This window comes from Pongo pygmaeus, chromosome Y, assembly GCF_028885625.2.
Source record: "Pongo pygmaeus isolate AG05252 chromosome Y, NHGRI_mPonPyg2-v2.0_pri, whole genome shotgun sequence".
Classification (NCBI taxonomy): Eukaryota; Metazoa; Chordata; class Mammalia; order Primates; family Hominidae; genus Pongo; species Pongo pygmaeus.
The window spans coordinates 15048884-15064816 of NC_072397.2; the positions used below are offsets into that span (position 1 = coordinate 15048884).

A 15933-nucleotide genomic window follows, 5' to 3' on the forward strand; every position below is an offset into this window, starting at 1 on the left:
ATGCAGCTTGCAAGGGAGACATAACATATGCTTGATTTTGTATCTACTTATCTCCAAAGAAACAAAGGAAAATGTTCAAAAACAACACAATTTACTCTCCTATTGAATTTGCTTTTAATTATGTATAGCTAAGCAGTAACATCAGGCATTTTGCATTACATGTAAAATTTCTTTGTGAAAATTTTAATGCAGATATTACATCTAAACAGAGAGTTTTCAAATAGCATTAACAAGCATGAAATTACTTTGAAAAAAAATTCCTTTTCCTTTGAATATCTCAACAAATTCATGGAGTAAGTTAGTTTCTACATCTCTGCACACAACCAACATGTTTCTTTGAGTGGTACGCAGGTAACAATGAAGAAATAACGTTTCAATTTTCAATTTGCAAACAAGGTTTGGTATGAAATAACTATTATTTTGAATACTTGCTTTAATATCTACTTCAGCCTCCTTTTTCAGATCGGCTTCTCTCACCATCTCCTGTAGATGCCATATAACTTGAGCTACCATATGCTTCACGAGGAGCAGCATGCACTCTATCCAAAGAAATCAGATTCCTATCCAGAGGAATTAAATTCCTTTGGTCTTTTCTGCCAACGTGCTCATGAAAACAGGAATAAAAATCACCGCAGTGTCTTGAGTAACTCTCCGACTTCTGCTACATCTATCTCGTGTATTGTTATAATAATGGCGGCTTCTTCCACCAGAAGACATCTGAGGTCCTCGTGCAGGTGGTGCACCATGAGAGGTCCCTGCAGGGTTGATAAAATAATATGTTGGACAACATTTGAACATTTTTACTGCTATCACTAAAGCATGAATTAAAGTACTATTTGGAAATATCTGCGTTCCTCTGCCTTTGTTGCAGGATATTAATTATGCCTGCAATAGTCGGAAGGTTTATTTAAAAGAAGTGTAAGAGTAGTATTTTGAAGCTTAACAGATTTAATTCTAAAGTAAACGTTGAATCATATTTTCTGAACATGAACTGAAGTTCTCACCCTCGTATCATTTCCTATGTTTTATACTGTTAACAATATTGAATATTTAAACATGTTATATTTGTCCTTTATAATTTTCCTTAGAATTTCATTAAAATAATGATCTGGTCTAATAAATATAATTCTATAATTTACAAATCCATCCTGGACCCTCACCATATCTCTGAAATGCATCTCTGTAAGAACTTCGACCTGGATGTTCAGAATGATCTCTACCACGGGCCTCACCATAGCCATCATGATCACTAAATTGGAAAAAAAAAAGCTTTCTTAACGTCAGAATAAACAATTAAAGAAATCTATTTGACAAATCTGGAAAACCTTATAGTACCTATATTCTCTAGAGGAATGTTCATCCTGAATAGAATGACCATAATTATGGGATGCATAGTCTCTAGGTGGTGGAGCATAATCCCTGGTTTCTGGGGAACTTGGATGATTTCTGTATGCATAAGTTTAAGCAACAAATTTTAAATTTTCAACTTCTAGTATCCAAAACATAACTAACTTACAACTTAAACAAAATTAAAAGGCCAAACATCTAAATAGATATTTCTCCATATAAAATAGGCAAATGCCTAAAAAGCACATGGAACAGATACTCATAATCAGTCATACAGAAAACGCATTTCAAATCCCAAATGAGATACCATACTTCACACCCACACTGGAATGGCAATAAATTTTAAAAAGCCGGAAATAACAAGTGTTTGATAGGATGTGAAATAAATTGGAACCCTGATACAATGCTGGTTGGAATGGAAAATGATGCAGCTACTATGGAGAAATGTGGTGCTTCCTCAAGAAAACAAACATATTTATCATAGGACCAAGCAATTTCACTCACATACACCCAGAATTGAATAAGTATACTCAAACAAGTGCTCATGCATAGAAATACTGCCATGGAAACAACCCAAATAAAATAATGGATTAACAGCTTGGGGAAGGAGTAAAGTGCTGTGATGTAAATGAACCTTCAGGACATCACAGATGCAAAAAGTGTGTAGCATTTGAGCCCATTAACATTAAATGCCCCCAACCAGGGGTTCAGAGGTAGAACACAGATTGGTGTTTGCTAGCAGCTGAGGAAAGGGAAAAAATGGAAGGACTGCTTAACTGGTAGTTGGAGGTTCAGTTTGGAGTGATGAAAATGTTTTGGAACTCAATGAAGGTAGTTGGTGTGTGACACAGAATGTATTGAATGCCACTTAACTGTTTACCTTATAATATTTAATTTTGTTATGTGAATTTCATCACCACAAAAACAACTGTTTTTTTTAATGTTTCCTTTACCTATCCTTAGTTGCATAACCATCATCTCTTGGTGACATATGATTATGTGCCAAGAAGAGATTGGCTCTCTGCGTGGAGGACCTCCATAATTCTCTCTTCCATGTGACATGGGACCTTTAATATTAAAATGATGGAACATTATGTAAAGAATGCTATTTTCTGAAACACTATTTTCTCTTCTCTCAAGCAACTTTTAAAAATTATTTCTTCTATGTCTCCATTCTTCATTCCCTAAATCACTAGACAGTCATGATACTGTGAATATTTCTTATGGATTTGGATAATCTCATGGCTCCTGCAAGGCCAGTTCTTCTAAGGAAGCTGAAGCCAAACATTAATTCATAGGTAAACGTTCATTTGTAATGGTTAATAACTACTTAGTTATTATTTTCTTTTTCCTTAGTTATTATTTTCCTTTTCACATGAATTACTGATGACTACTAATGGAACATGGACAAATGTAAAACCATCAAACTCTTCACTGTTTTTAAAGTTTACACACATTGTCCTTTCTCAGCTGAAGAAGGTAAATTTTCCCTTGTTGTTCAGTTAATCTGACACAAAAATACTGCTAACTTTGAACAACTCCATGCTAAATTTTTACATAAAAGTTCTCCTTTATCTCTAAATGGTTGGCTTTATCTTAAATGTTGACAAATTAAAATGTACTAGAGAAGATTTTCTAATGATGGCCAAGATTTACTTTTATTGCAATAAGCAATTCTGTTAAAGGGGAGATTACAACATTGTTGCTATTTCAAAACAGAAAAGGTTCTCCTGTAATATACTCTTCATGTGTTATTCCTTAGAGGTCAGTCTTTCACCTATGGTATGTTCACTGGCTAATTTTCCAATGGAAATGTGTCGGCTTATGTATCTTGAAGTCAATAAATACCTAATTTCACCAATACTCTACATATGAAATATAAAGGTGCAAATGGCAGTTTTCAATTTCCTCCAAATTAGGATGGAGGACTAAGTAAGAATTTTAATTAGTTCTGCTTAAACTTCTTTACTAAGAACTTTTATTTATTGTCTTGCTTTCTTCTGTACAGTCTGCAAACTTACAATTCTCCTTCTCAAAATATTACTTCTATTCAGTCCTACTGCTCACATCATATTGCTTAGTTCTAAATTCTCTCCTCAAATAATTTCACATCTTTCACTAAGGATCTTGTGTTAATGTTTAAACATCCAGGTACAATATTAATTATTGATTTACATTCCCTTTTATTTCACAACTCTGCACTTCTGTGATATCCACTTAATTTTCGAATATTGGACTCCTTCATGTCTACCTTTCAAGCCTTAAATTTATTTTTAAATAATATTTAAACCCAGGGATACCTTTTCTGCCAAATGCTCTTGTATTTCTTTTGAGTCTTTATACAAGCTGTAAGAATGCCTTGTACATAAGCATTATTGAATTATCAGAAGCGGGATGGCCATGCTCAGCGGCTCACACTGTGAGCCAATGTGGAAGGCTGATGCAGATGGACTGCTTGATCCCTGGGCTTTAAGGTCAGTTTTCACAATATAGTGAGATCCTCTCTCTATAAAAATATAGGAAAAAATTTTTGCTAGGTGTGGTGGTGCATGCCGGTGGTTGCAGAAACTCTGAAGGTTGAAACAGGAGAATTAGTTGAGTCCAGGAATTTGAGGCTGTAGTAAGCCATCATCTCACCTATGCACTCTGACCACATAAGAGCAAGACTCCAACCCAATAAACAAATGTAACAAGCAATTTTTAGATTGGGACACCAGGGGACCTAGGAAATGGAAGAGATCATTAGATGAAGAAGCCTACCATCAAAGAATACTTCTGGGAGCTTTTAGAAAAATTAAGGGGAATCTTCTAGCAACACAGGATGAAAAGGAATGTCATCCTCAATCCAATCACTTCATTAATCTGCAATGAGAGGCTCAAGTATATTTTCACCATAAATCTGAAATGTACCTAGTGAGATAGAAACTATAATAGAAGGTATCGATCTCTAATTATGCCCATGTATGTGTCACTTCTCTTTTGTTCGATGAACTTAAAATTAAGCATCCAGGTAAAATAACTCATTTTTAGTCATACAAAAAATACAGTCTTTCTATCTGGTAGTATTTACCTTGGCCTCCCATCCAACTATTCCTTCTTGTCACAGGAGCAGATTTTTTAGGAGTATCTCCATTTCTTGAAGATGGACTTCTTTTAATTGGAATGGGTCCCCTAGAAGAACTCATGTTGAAATCAAGAGTGTATCCACCATCATCTGTATTTCAAACAAAATTTTTAGTTGACTAACATCGCTGTTTCTTAAATGGCTAAGTTTTAGTTGTTTATAAAGATTTTCTACATATTATAATCTTCCAAATTCATATTTATCTAAACCAATAAAATTAATATTTCTATATGAAATTAGTACAATTCAAGCAATAAAAGTCCATTTAGAAAATCTAGAAAGAAACTCAAGAATCATAATATGTTGGTGAGAGAGAGAGATGTGGGAAAAGTGGGAAGTGAACACAGAGCAGAAATCTATCAGTAAAATATCTAAGTATAATATACATAAAAATACTAAAAGAAAAATGATAAATGACGGTTTATATCATTCTGTTATGAGGAAAAATTTTCAAAGCATGTCATAAAGATAAACTAAATTCCATTCAAAGAAATTTAAATATTTACAATATCAAAACATGACATATCAGGGAAATACATTATCGCTAAAAATTGTTAACATAATGTAGACTTCTTACAATCCTCTTGTGAGACACTAATTTTCAGATTAGACTATGCTAAATTTTAATAATCTTTAAGAATTGCACATTGAATAATATGTAAATATTTTTATATATCTACAAAAAATGTAGATATATGCCAATTTCCAGGTGGTGTTAGAAGTTAGAATATGCACATTCTCCTTCATGGCAGAGTATTATTGAATCTCACCCTCAAGACGAATAGAGAGACAAAATAGGCATGAAGCTATGCATCTTAAAATGGAGCAGACACTGTAATTTCACCTTTTAAAAAAATCTCCAATTAATTATACATCTGGTTATTAAAACTCAAAGTTAAATGTTCGATCTTTGAAGCTTGGTTAATAGATAATACAAGTTAACCAATAGGTTTGTTTGTTTATTTATTTATTGAGATGGACTCTTGCCCTGTCCCCCAGGCTGGAGTGCAATGGCATGATCTCAGCTCACTGTAGCTTCCACCTCCCAGATTCCAGTGATTCTCCTGCCTCAGCCTCCTGAGTAGCTGGGATTATAGGTGTACACCACCATGCCAGGATAATTTTTTTGTATCTTTAGGAGAGACAGGGTTTCACCATGTTAGCCAGGCTGGTCTGGAACTCCTGACCAGAAACCATCCTCCCTATTCCCCCGATGCCCCACCCTGTCCCTGTGACAGCCCCACTGCACCACCTGCCCTCTGTCACACTGCTCCCACTGGAAGCCCAGGCCCACCATGTGCCCCTCTGGGCCCTGCTGCCAGCCCCCACTGCCAAATGTGTCCACCTCGCCACCTTCTTCCCCTGTGTAACCCTTGTCTGAGGAAAAACTGTCTTCCACTAAACTGATCCCCAATGCAAAAATGGCAACAGATTAAAGGAGCCCTTTATGTTACCCAGGCTGGTCTCCAACTCCTGACTTCAAGCCATCCTTACACCTCCTCTTCCCAAAATGGTAGGATTACAAGAGTAAGTCAGTGTGCCAGGTTAATAGAATAACTTAAAGCGCATTTACTTTGTTCCCGTTTTAGGCTATCTAACTCCATTTATCTTGATTACACCCACTTACTTGGTTTAAATTATTTATGGTGCCAGAGATACATGAAACATGTTTCAAATACTGTCATACAGGGAAGAAGACAATTACAGTTTTTACAGAGGCGAATTTAAACTGAGATTATTTATCGCCCCACGTTTCTACATACAAGAAAGTAACAGAATTTATGTCAAAATATGTGTGCCCTGGGCACACGGGAGGCCAGCCACCATGGTCCCCCATTCGATGACCCATGTGCAGTGCTTTGCTGGCGCAGAGGCTCTTGCAAGAGCAGCAGCGGCCATGGTGCCAGCTAGCAGGGCTCTGGAAGCCCAGGGCCTTGGCCTCCGACTCCAGGGCTACTGTGCACAGCTAATCCTACTGGATGTCTGGGCCCCAAGGAGAGTGCGGCAGGCTGTGGGCCCTGAGGAGCTCCCCAGGAGCCCTGTATTCACCTAGGAGTGGGACGTGGTTCTTAGCAGGGCTAGGCCCTCGGGCTCCTCCGGGAGCTTCCCCTAGAATCTAGGGGTGCCAGGGACTTGAGATGGGCGGTGCAGGCCTTAGTCTGTGGGAGCTTCAAGGAGGGCACTGAGTTAAGGCTTGAGGCTCTGCAGGAGAGGGTAGACTGTGTGCAGAGCAGGGAGGCAACCCTGTGGGAAGAGGCATGCCAGGGGGGGATGACATCATGGCAGAGATGGAAGTGGTGGCCAAGGAGGAGGCCAATGTGGCCCTGGCTCCAGTACACCCCGGCCGACAACGGACTCTCTGGACGTCCTTCACTTGGAGCTGGACCCCGTGAATGCCGCAGGCCGCAGGGCATCCCTGACTTCTGGGCCAGAGCCATATCCTTGCAGCTGCCAATTCAGGGTGACTGGCAGCAGCGGGTGGGCGTCGAGCTCCCGGGAGCAGGTTTGGGAAAGCAAGGTGGTAGGTACCGGGGGTCAGCCAAGATTCAGGGGATGGGGGACAAGGATGGCAACCGAGGACCGGCTTCTGCAGATAGGAGGGCAGCTTGCTTGCCGGTGCCCTGAGGGCAAGTGGTAGGAACGGGAAGCCAAGCACAGCACGACAAAGGAGAATAACAGTGCAAAGGACCCTTCATAAACAGCAGAAAGTTGAAGGACAGGTTTCACTGGGAAAGTCCTGGAGGAAGGGGAGTCTGCATGCCCATGCCAGCCATGGAACTACTCCTGCTTCCCGTGCCTGTGTGCAGCAGACTCACCCCAGAAACACAACTTGGTTCACAGTGCACAGGGCTGCTCTCCCCTGCAAGGCAGGCACCAGCTCCCCATACAGGATTTCTTCCCTCTGCCAGAGCTGCACCCAAAGATGTGTAGGCCCTGAGCATATATAATCTCTGTTGAACCCACACGAGCCCCATGGGGATAGCCAGGCATAGCCCTGCAGCCACTTCTACCCACAGAGGTTCCCTGGTGTGGGCAAGCCCACCCCTCAGGGAGACCAGGAGAAGGGGAGAGCGCACATCCGGACAGCAGCGGCAGCTGTCCAGCATCCAGCACACAAGGGCCTCCTGCAGCTCAGGAACGCTGAGCAAGTAGCCGCCCGACACCACAATACCCCGCCCACAACCCCCAGACCACTTCTTCTGTGCCCGCCCCTGGTCAGAGCAGGCTGTCTGGGCCCGCCTCCAACCACCGCCAAGACCACCACAGCCGCGACGGTGCCCCGTATGCCAGACAGAGACAAAGGACCAGGAAGGGAAGGTGCCAGACCAAAGGCCTGCGGGGTAGCCCTGCCCCACACTCTCTGTGCTCTTGCAAAGTTGCAAGGTGTCTCCTTGCACGCCCACCCAATCATCTGGCGGCTCTTTGACCAGAGGCGGATTGTACGGCACACGCAGATGTTGGCTGGGATCACAAATGGTAATGAAGTCAGTCCTACTAAGCTACATAACGGATTTGTAGGTCAGGCTAAGGAGCCTGGGTCTGCAGGAGGAGTCCGGTTTCTGAGTGAGTTTGAGGTCGCCCTGGGTTGTCTCAGTGGGAGAGCTGGAGAGGGGAAACGCATTCTTCACTCCAGCTAACTCAGTGAAACTCCATAAAACTCAGCCCAGCTACATGAAATGGTCCTTTGAGTCCATCCTCTTTCTTCTTCTTGGCCAGGTAGTGAGAGGAACTCAGCCATCCTGGGCACCAGTGGCAGGATGACGTTTTCCTTTCATCACAATCTTTATTTCCACAATGAAGTGATCATTAAGGGGTATTGTGTTGGCATCCTCTGTAAGGAGGGCCTCCCAGCATGATAGGGGATGTGGTGTATGGGAGGGTAGGTCTGGCATGAACCTGCCTGTATCCTCTCTCTCTAGGATACAGGGTATCTCATTCCACTGCAGTCCAGTGGTTGTGGCATCATGAAGGTCAAGCCTGCAGGCAGTTACACCTCCTACCTGAGCTTTTTCGGCTGGTTGGCTCACCATGAGTGCCGAGGTTCTGGCAGGATAGCTGAGGTAGGCGCCATGGTGGGGCATCATGGAAAAGGACCTTGCTGGTCATTCCTTCACCTCTGGGTAATTGGCTTTGAGCCATGACCTGACCTGTCCTGTAGCCCCTTCTGCATTCCCCCAGATCATCAGCCAGGGCCTGCAGTACTTTCCGATGAAGGGAGGCCATTAGAGAGGGAAACAGAGAGGAGGTCAGGTGAGCAGTCTAGGGCTGGGGACTGAGAGGCCTTTGATTCCTGGAGTTGTGCCCTACATGGAGAACCTGAGCCTCAGGGAGGTGACTACAGTGAGCAATCCCAAGCCATTCAAGGGGTGGCAGAGAAATGGCCATCAGAGAACTGTAACACCCACATTTTAGGATTGGGGCACCTGAAGCCTCCTAAGATGCATAAGTGTTTAAGGCCAGTGTGTGAGAAGCAAGGCTCAAGGGATAGCTGTCTCATCATCCCTCACCGGCTCCCTTCCCCGCCCTGAGGCCAGCTACCAGTTGGTGCTTAGTTTGGGCTAAACCAGGCCCCTCTCACACTCCATGCAGATGTGCCCCCCGGCCCATTTCTGTGTCCTCCCAGAATGGCTCTCCCAGGCCCATCATTTTCAGTTACAATGATCCCAGGCTCCCCTGACATGCTTACTCCCCTCTGCCATCCTCACTCACACTGGCCCACTCCTCCAGACAAGAGAGGCCACTGCACAGGGAATCTGGAGGACCACACTGGGTTTTCAGGGGAGGAAATGTGAAAAGATTGCAAAATAGCTGGGGACCTTTAGTGTGTGTCCAGGGAGGGAAACTGGCAGGGAATTAAGGCCCACCTGAGTACTGGTGTGGACACCCAGTGTTACTTACCATGATGAAGACCTGCTTTGTCACATCCCTTAATATTAATATGGAAGTTATTTTCTTGGAATAGTGAAACAATGAGTAAGAAGAAATAGTGTTTGTTCAGATTTGTATAGAAATACTGCAGATGTACCCAGTTTCCATTAAAATTCTTATATGAGACTTGAAGTGTTTATTGAATTTTAAGATACATTTTGATTGTTCTGCTCCTGGCAAATTTTATGGTCATGTTTGCAATGTAGAGACAAAGAATCCAGAAAATTTTTGAGTGACTTTTAGCTTCTTTTAGAGGACTTACTTGTAAATTTTGAATTTTTTCCCCTGTGGTTCTCTTCAGTTTATTATTTGAACTTTATATGCAAGGTGATAAATTTGTTTTGTTATTTGCCTGTTGTGGAATTTTTGCTTTAAAGGACTTTTTTTTTCTGTTAGATATGTGAGTTTGGCTGTGAATACCTTTTCTAGTACAAAATTTTTATTTTCATTGGTTAGTTTGTGTGTGTGTGTGTGTGTGTTTGTGTGTTTTGAGATGGAGTCTTGCTCTGTCACCCAGGCTGGAGTGAAGTGGCAGGATCTCCACTTGCCTCAACCTGCGCCTCCCAGCTTCAAGCAATTCCCCTGCCTCAGCCTGCTGAGGAGCTAGGATTACAGTCACATGCCCCCATGTCCAGCTAATTTTTGTATTTTTAGTCGAGACTGGGTTTCACCATATTTGCCAGGCTGCTCTCAAACTCCTGACCTCAAGTGATCTTCCTGCCTTGGCCTACCAAAATGCTGGGCTTACAAGTGTGAGCAACCATGCCTGGCCTCATTTGTTTGTTTATGTATTTGAACCCTTGTTCTATTTTCTTTGTGTACACGTATTTTAGAGTTATTGAAATAATATATTTTATTTATTTACTGAATACTGTAGGATTTTAAAAGTAATGTTTTTATTCACTAAATACAGTATTGTGAATAGGTTCAACCTTGTGTAGTACTGTTATTCTTTCTTTCATATATTCTTCAAGAACTCTGTTGCTGTTTTTCCCCCACCTGAGGAGAACATGCAGATAGTTACAAAAAATTGTGTGAGTGAGTGCGTATGAAAATGTAATTTGAAGGCTGGGAGGCATGGCTCATGCCTGTAATCTCCACACTTGGGTAGGCAAGGCAGGTGGATTACCAGATGTCAGAAGTTCAGGACCAGCCTGGTCAACATAGTGAAACCCCATCTCTACTAAATATTCAAATATTAGCCAGGTTTGGTGGCAAGTGCCTGGAATACCAGCTACTCTGGAGGCTGAGGAAGGAGAATCAGTTGAACCCGGGAGGTGGAGGTTGCGGTAAGCCAACATCAGACCACTGCAATCCAGCCTGGGCCACAAGAGCAAAACTTGATCTCCACCCCCACAGCCCCCCAAAAAAGTGTCACATTTACGTAAACATAATTATCTTAAAAGCCAGTATAATTTTAATTTTACTGTAGTCATCACCTTCAGACATTGTTTATTTTGGAGGAGTGATTATGGAAATCTGAAAAATCAAGGCCTGATGAGAACACTTAAATTAACCACACTCCAGAAGCCCAAATCTGAAAAGCAAAGATGTTTCTGATAAAACAGCCCAAATTCTGCATTTCCTCTCTATTGGGCAGTGTAATATTGCACGTATGAAAAACAAATGCAGTGTTAAATAAAAAGTAATGGGATTAAGAGGAGTCATTGCTTAGTGAGTTAAAATGACACACAAATAAATTGAGAAGAAAAGAAAGACAATGATAGAAAATATATTGTCTATTGATTTAATTCAGAATAATTTTCATTTTTCTCTATTAGCAGTAAATAGTACAGTTAACATAATATAATTTTGTACACTGACTTCTAACATGTGAGTGGTTTTTATTTCATATATTTGGAAGCCTGATCAAAGATTCTTTATACATTTTTCTCCCAAATTTGCTAGCTAATAGCTAGCTAAATGCTAGTTGACTGAATACCACTCACTAAGTAGTTTGTCTTTTCCCATTAATTTTAACATGAACTTTGGTCTGTATTTTCTTGGCATCTTTACTAAATCTGTGGGTGTTGATGTTGTTCATGTCTCAGTCATGGATTCTCTTTCATTTTCTCAAGGCTATAACACGCTTTTTATGCTGACCATTAACAAATTCCCAGTTTCAGGCCAGATCTTTTTTCTGACCTTTGGACTTGGCATATGGAACTGCATGCCTTACATCTTTACATACCAAAACCAGATCTTCATTTCATTCCCCAAACATGTTTCCTCCTACAGTATTCCACTATTTCAGAAATTCATAGCACCAAATACCCTGTATTTCAAGCTAGAAATGTAGAGGATGATTCTTGAGGCAGCCTTTTCTCAATGACTCTGCATCATTCACATCCAACTCTTCACAGGTTGTATGTCCCCTCTGAGAATTATATAGTCTTAGTAAATAAAGACTGGCCCCTAAACAACCTTCAATCATCCATTTTTTTTTTTTCAATTCATGTCAGTTTCTCTACAGAACAGCTGGAGCTCTGCAAGGTCAATGTTGGACAAAGTACCATTCTCTGCCAATATTACTATTTTATTTATCATGATATAAATGTTCCTTAAAAATGCCCAAATGAAGCTATGTTAAGTAACACAATTAAATGATGGCTTTGTTTCACAGAGAAGCACAAGGCAAATAGAATCCATTGTTATATGATCTTTATAACTACATGTACAGGTACTAGATATTTTAGATCCCACTTCATACGTCTGATATTTGGGTCTCAAAATACTTAACTTCTCTCAAAGTCTAATTTCAGATTACAAAACTACCTCTTTCCACAATATTGTGCTATCTCCCTTTAAGATCCAGCTAGGGAATCACTAAAAACAAAAAAAAGTCATTTTCTTCCACCTCTCCTAGCTGTGCCAAAATCTAAATTTTCTGTGGAGATGTTGTCATGTGCAATTTCACCAAAACTCTTACAACTATAACCACAGCAGTGGCCTACCTGTTCATCCAATACCTGCACACCTGCTTTAACACAGAGAAATTTGGAAGTTAATATGATTATTAACTATCATTATAGACAATGACATCTGAAGATGCTTTCCAATCTTCCTTGAATATATGAAATTCAAAATGCCAGTACAATCTCCAAATTGTCAGTTAATCTTAGTAGCAGTGGATCATTTACAGAAGGTAATTTTGCTGCAGTGGTCAAATATTTTTGTTAAATACTGCTATTTTATAGCCATACATACCATTAACTGACACACAGGGTATAGCTAGAAATATGATCCTAAAGAAAATGTTAAGAAATAGGTTTCTTATTTTTGCTAAATTGCAAACTAATAGGTTAATTACTACTCTGAAGTGCTAGATAGTTGGAGTAGTATTTGCCAAGAATGAAAAAAAAGTTAGGGGCATATGACTTGAGAAGACTGGAGTGAGAGAAGGATAAGGTATTTATTCCTGACTCCTGGCTTGATGTTCTCTCTGTGTGTGTGTTTATTGTTTGTTTTTTGTTTTTGTGGGTTTTTTTTTTTTTTTTTACTTTCTCTTACTTGTGAGACCAAAGTTTCACAAACAACCCCAAATAATTATGTGGGTCATAAAATATATGTCCAGATACTTCTAGCTATTTTCCTTCAAAATCCTGGTTCAGTCATCTGAAATGAGGCCTGTTAGAACCAGTAGTTCTAACAAATTTGCTAAGAGATGATTACCAAAATGACAATTGTGAGATATTTAGAAAACCATCCAGGAGCTAGGTAATCAACATTTAATAATTGGTTCTTACTATAAGGGTAAAGGATTTTATTGAAATGACTATTTAAATGATTTTTATTAAAAAGATATAATTGAGCATTTCAGTGCCTTCTAATTAGTCTCTTTAAAGCACACTTTGCTAAATTGGCAAAATTATTTTTTCATTTGAAGTTAGCATCACGGTCACAAATGACTTCTGAGTTAGCTTTTTGAAAATCTTCAGATCATAAATTCTAAAAACTATCTTGAGTGTTTATAAAACTCCAGAAAAATCACTAAGAAAAATATAAATAAAAATACCAGTATCCAAAATAATAAAACTAACTCTTACAAATATGCAAGAAAAAATATATACAATCTAGCCCAGGAGAAGGAAAAAGCAGTACAGGTAACTAGTTAGATCCTTTTTAGAAAAGAGGAAAGTCAAATGACCAAGAAAAATGACTAGATGCTTGAGCTCATTAGCAATCCAGGTATATAAATCAAAACCACATTAGGTTCTAACTTTCCTTCATTAGCTTGGCAACTATTAAAATAATAATACTGAGTGTAGTCAAGAATGTAAGAAAATTGTAAATTTTTTTCCATCAATCCACAGGACTATCTGATGATATTTAGTAAAATTAGGGTGACTACACCTTTATTGTTCCAACAGAAACTTTTTTTAGGATAAAAGAGTCCTAACATATATAAAACCATTTATTATTTAGTATATTATTTCCTTACAGGCAAATTGTTTTTACTATATCAATGGATCTATTAAATAGTTATCTTCCAACTATTTTTGGAAATGAAATTCCTTCAAATATTTAAAACCACAATTATATATCTTCAAGCAAAACAGAAAAATAGCTTCTTTACATTTATTATTTAAATATTAGAAATAGTAGGCAGAAAATGACTGTGGAACATATTTAGATGAACTAATCTGTTTCTTAGCAATAATTATCCATAGTTCTTTTCTGGAAAATGCATTTCTTTTAATTTTATATTGATTTTTTTTTTTTTTTTTTTTTTTTTCGTTTTTTTTTTTATTATTATTATTATTATTATTATTATTATTATTATTATACTTTAGGCTCTATGGTACATGTGCACAACGTGCAGGTAAGTTACATATGTATACATGTGCCATGCTGGTGCGCTGCACCCACCAACTCGTCATCTAGCATTAGGTATATCTCCCAATGCTATCCCTCCCCCCTCCCCCCACCCCACAACAGTCCCCGAAGTGTGATGTTCCCCTTCCTGTGTCCATGTGTTCTCATTGTTCAATTCCCACCTATGAGTGAGAATATGCGGTGTTTGGTTTTTTGTTCTTGCGATAGTTTACTGAGAATGATGATTTCCAATTTCATCCATGTCCCTACAAAGGACGTGAACTCATCATTTTTTATGGCTGCATAGTATTCCATGGTGTATATGTGCCACATTTTCTTAATCCAGTCTATCATTGTTGGACATTTGGGTTGCTTCCAAGTCTTTGCTATTGTGAATAATGCCGCAATAAACATACGTGTGCATGTGTCTTTATAGCAGCATGATTTATAGTCCTTTGGGTATATACCCAGTAATGGGATGGCTGGGTCAAATGGAATTTCTAGTTCTAGATCCCTGAGGAATCGCCACACTGACTTCCACAAGGGTTGAACTAGTTTACAGTCCCACCAACAGTGTAAAAGTGTTCCTATTTCTCCACATCCTCTCCAGCACCTGTTGTTTCCTGACTTTTTAATGATTGCCATTCTAACTGGTGTGAGATGGTATCTCATTGTGGTTTTGATTTGCATTTCTCTGATGGCCAGTGATGGTGAGCATTTTTTCATGTGTTTTTTGGCTGCATAAATGTCTTCTTTTGAGAAGTGTCTGTTCATGTCCTTTGCCCACTTTTTGATGGGGTTGTTTGTTTTTTTCTTGTAAATTTGTTGGAGTTCATTGTAGATTCTGGATAATAGCCCTTTGTCAGATGAGTAGGTTGCGAAAATTTTCTCCCATTTTGTAGGTTGCCTGTTCACTCTGATGGTAGTTTCCTTTGCTGTGCAGAAGCTCTTTAGTTTAATTAGATCCCATTTGTCAATTTTGGCTTTTGTTGCCATTGCTTTTGGAGTTTTAGACATGAAGTCCTTGCCCATGCCTATGTCCTGAATGGTATTGCCTAGGTTTTCTTCTAGGGTTTTTATGGTTTTAGGTCTAACATTTAAGTCTTTAATCCATCTTGAATTAATTTTTGTATAAGGTGTAAGGAAGGGATCCAGTTTCAGCTTTCTACATATTGCTAGCCAGTTTTCCCAGCACCATTTATTAAATAGGGAATCCTTTCCCCATTGCTTGTTTTTCTCAGGTTTGTCAAAGATCAGATAGTTGTAGATATGTGGCGTTATTTCTGAGGGCTCTGTTCTGTTCCATTGATCTATATCTCTGTTTTGGTACCAGTACCATGCTGTTTTGGTTACTGTAGCCTTGTAGTATAGTTTGAAGTCAGGTAGCGTGATGCCTCCAGCTTTGTTCTTTTGGCTTAGGATTGACTTGGCGATGCGGGCTCTTTTTTGGTTCCATATGAACTTTAAAGTAGTTTTTTCCAATTCTGTGAAGAAAGTCATTGGTAACTTGATGGGGATGGCATTGAATCTGTAAATTACCTTGGGAAGGATGGCCATTTTCATGATATTGATTCTTCCTACCCATGAGCATGGAATGTTCTTCCATTTGTTTGTATCCTCTTTTATTTCCTTGAGCAGTGGTTTGTAGTTCTCCTTGAAGAGGTCCTTCACATCCCTTGTAAGTTGGATTCCTAGGTATTTTATTCTCTTTGAAGCAA

At 39.5% G+C, this 15933-nt stretch overlaps 1 pseudogene; it reads right to left on the bottom strand.

The window, feature by feature from the left end:
- Positions 1-433: 433 nt before the first annotated feature.
- LOC129025685 (RNA-binding motif protein, Y chromosome, family 1 member F/J-like) overlaps positions 434-15933 on the bottom strand; it is a 372015-nt pseudogene continuing 356515 nt past the window's right edge.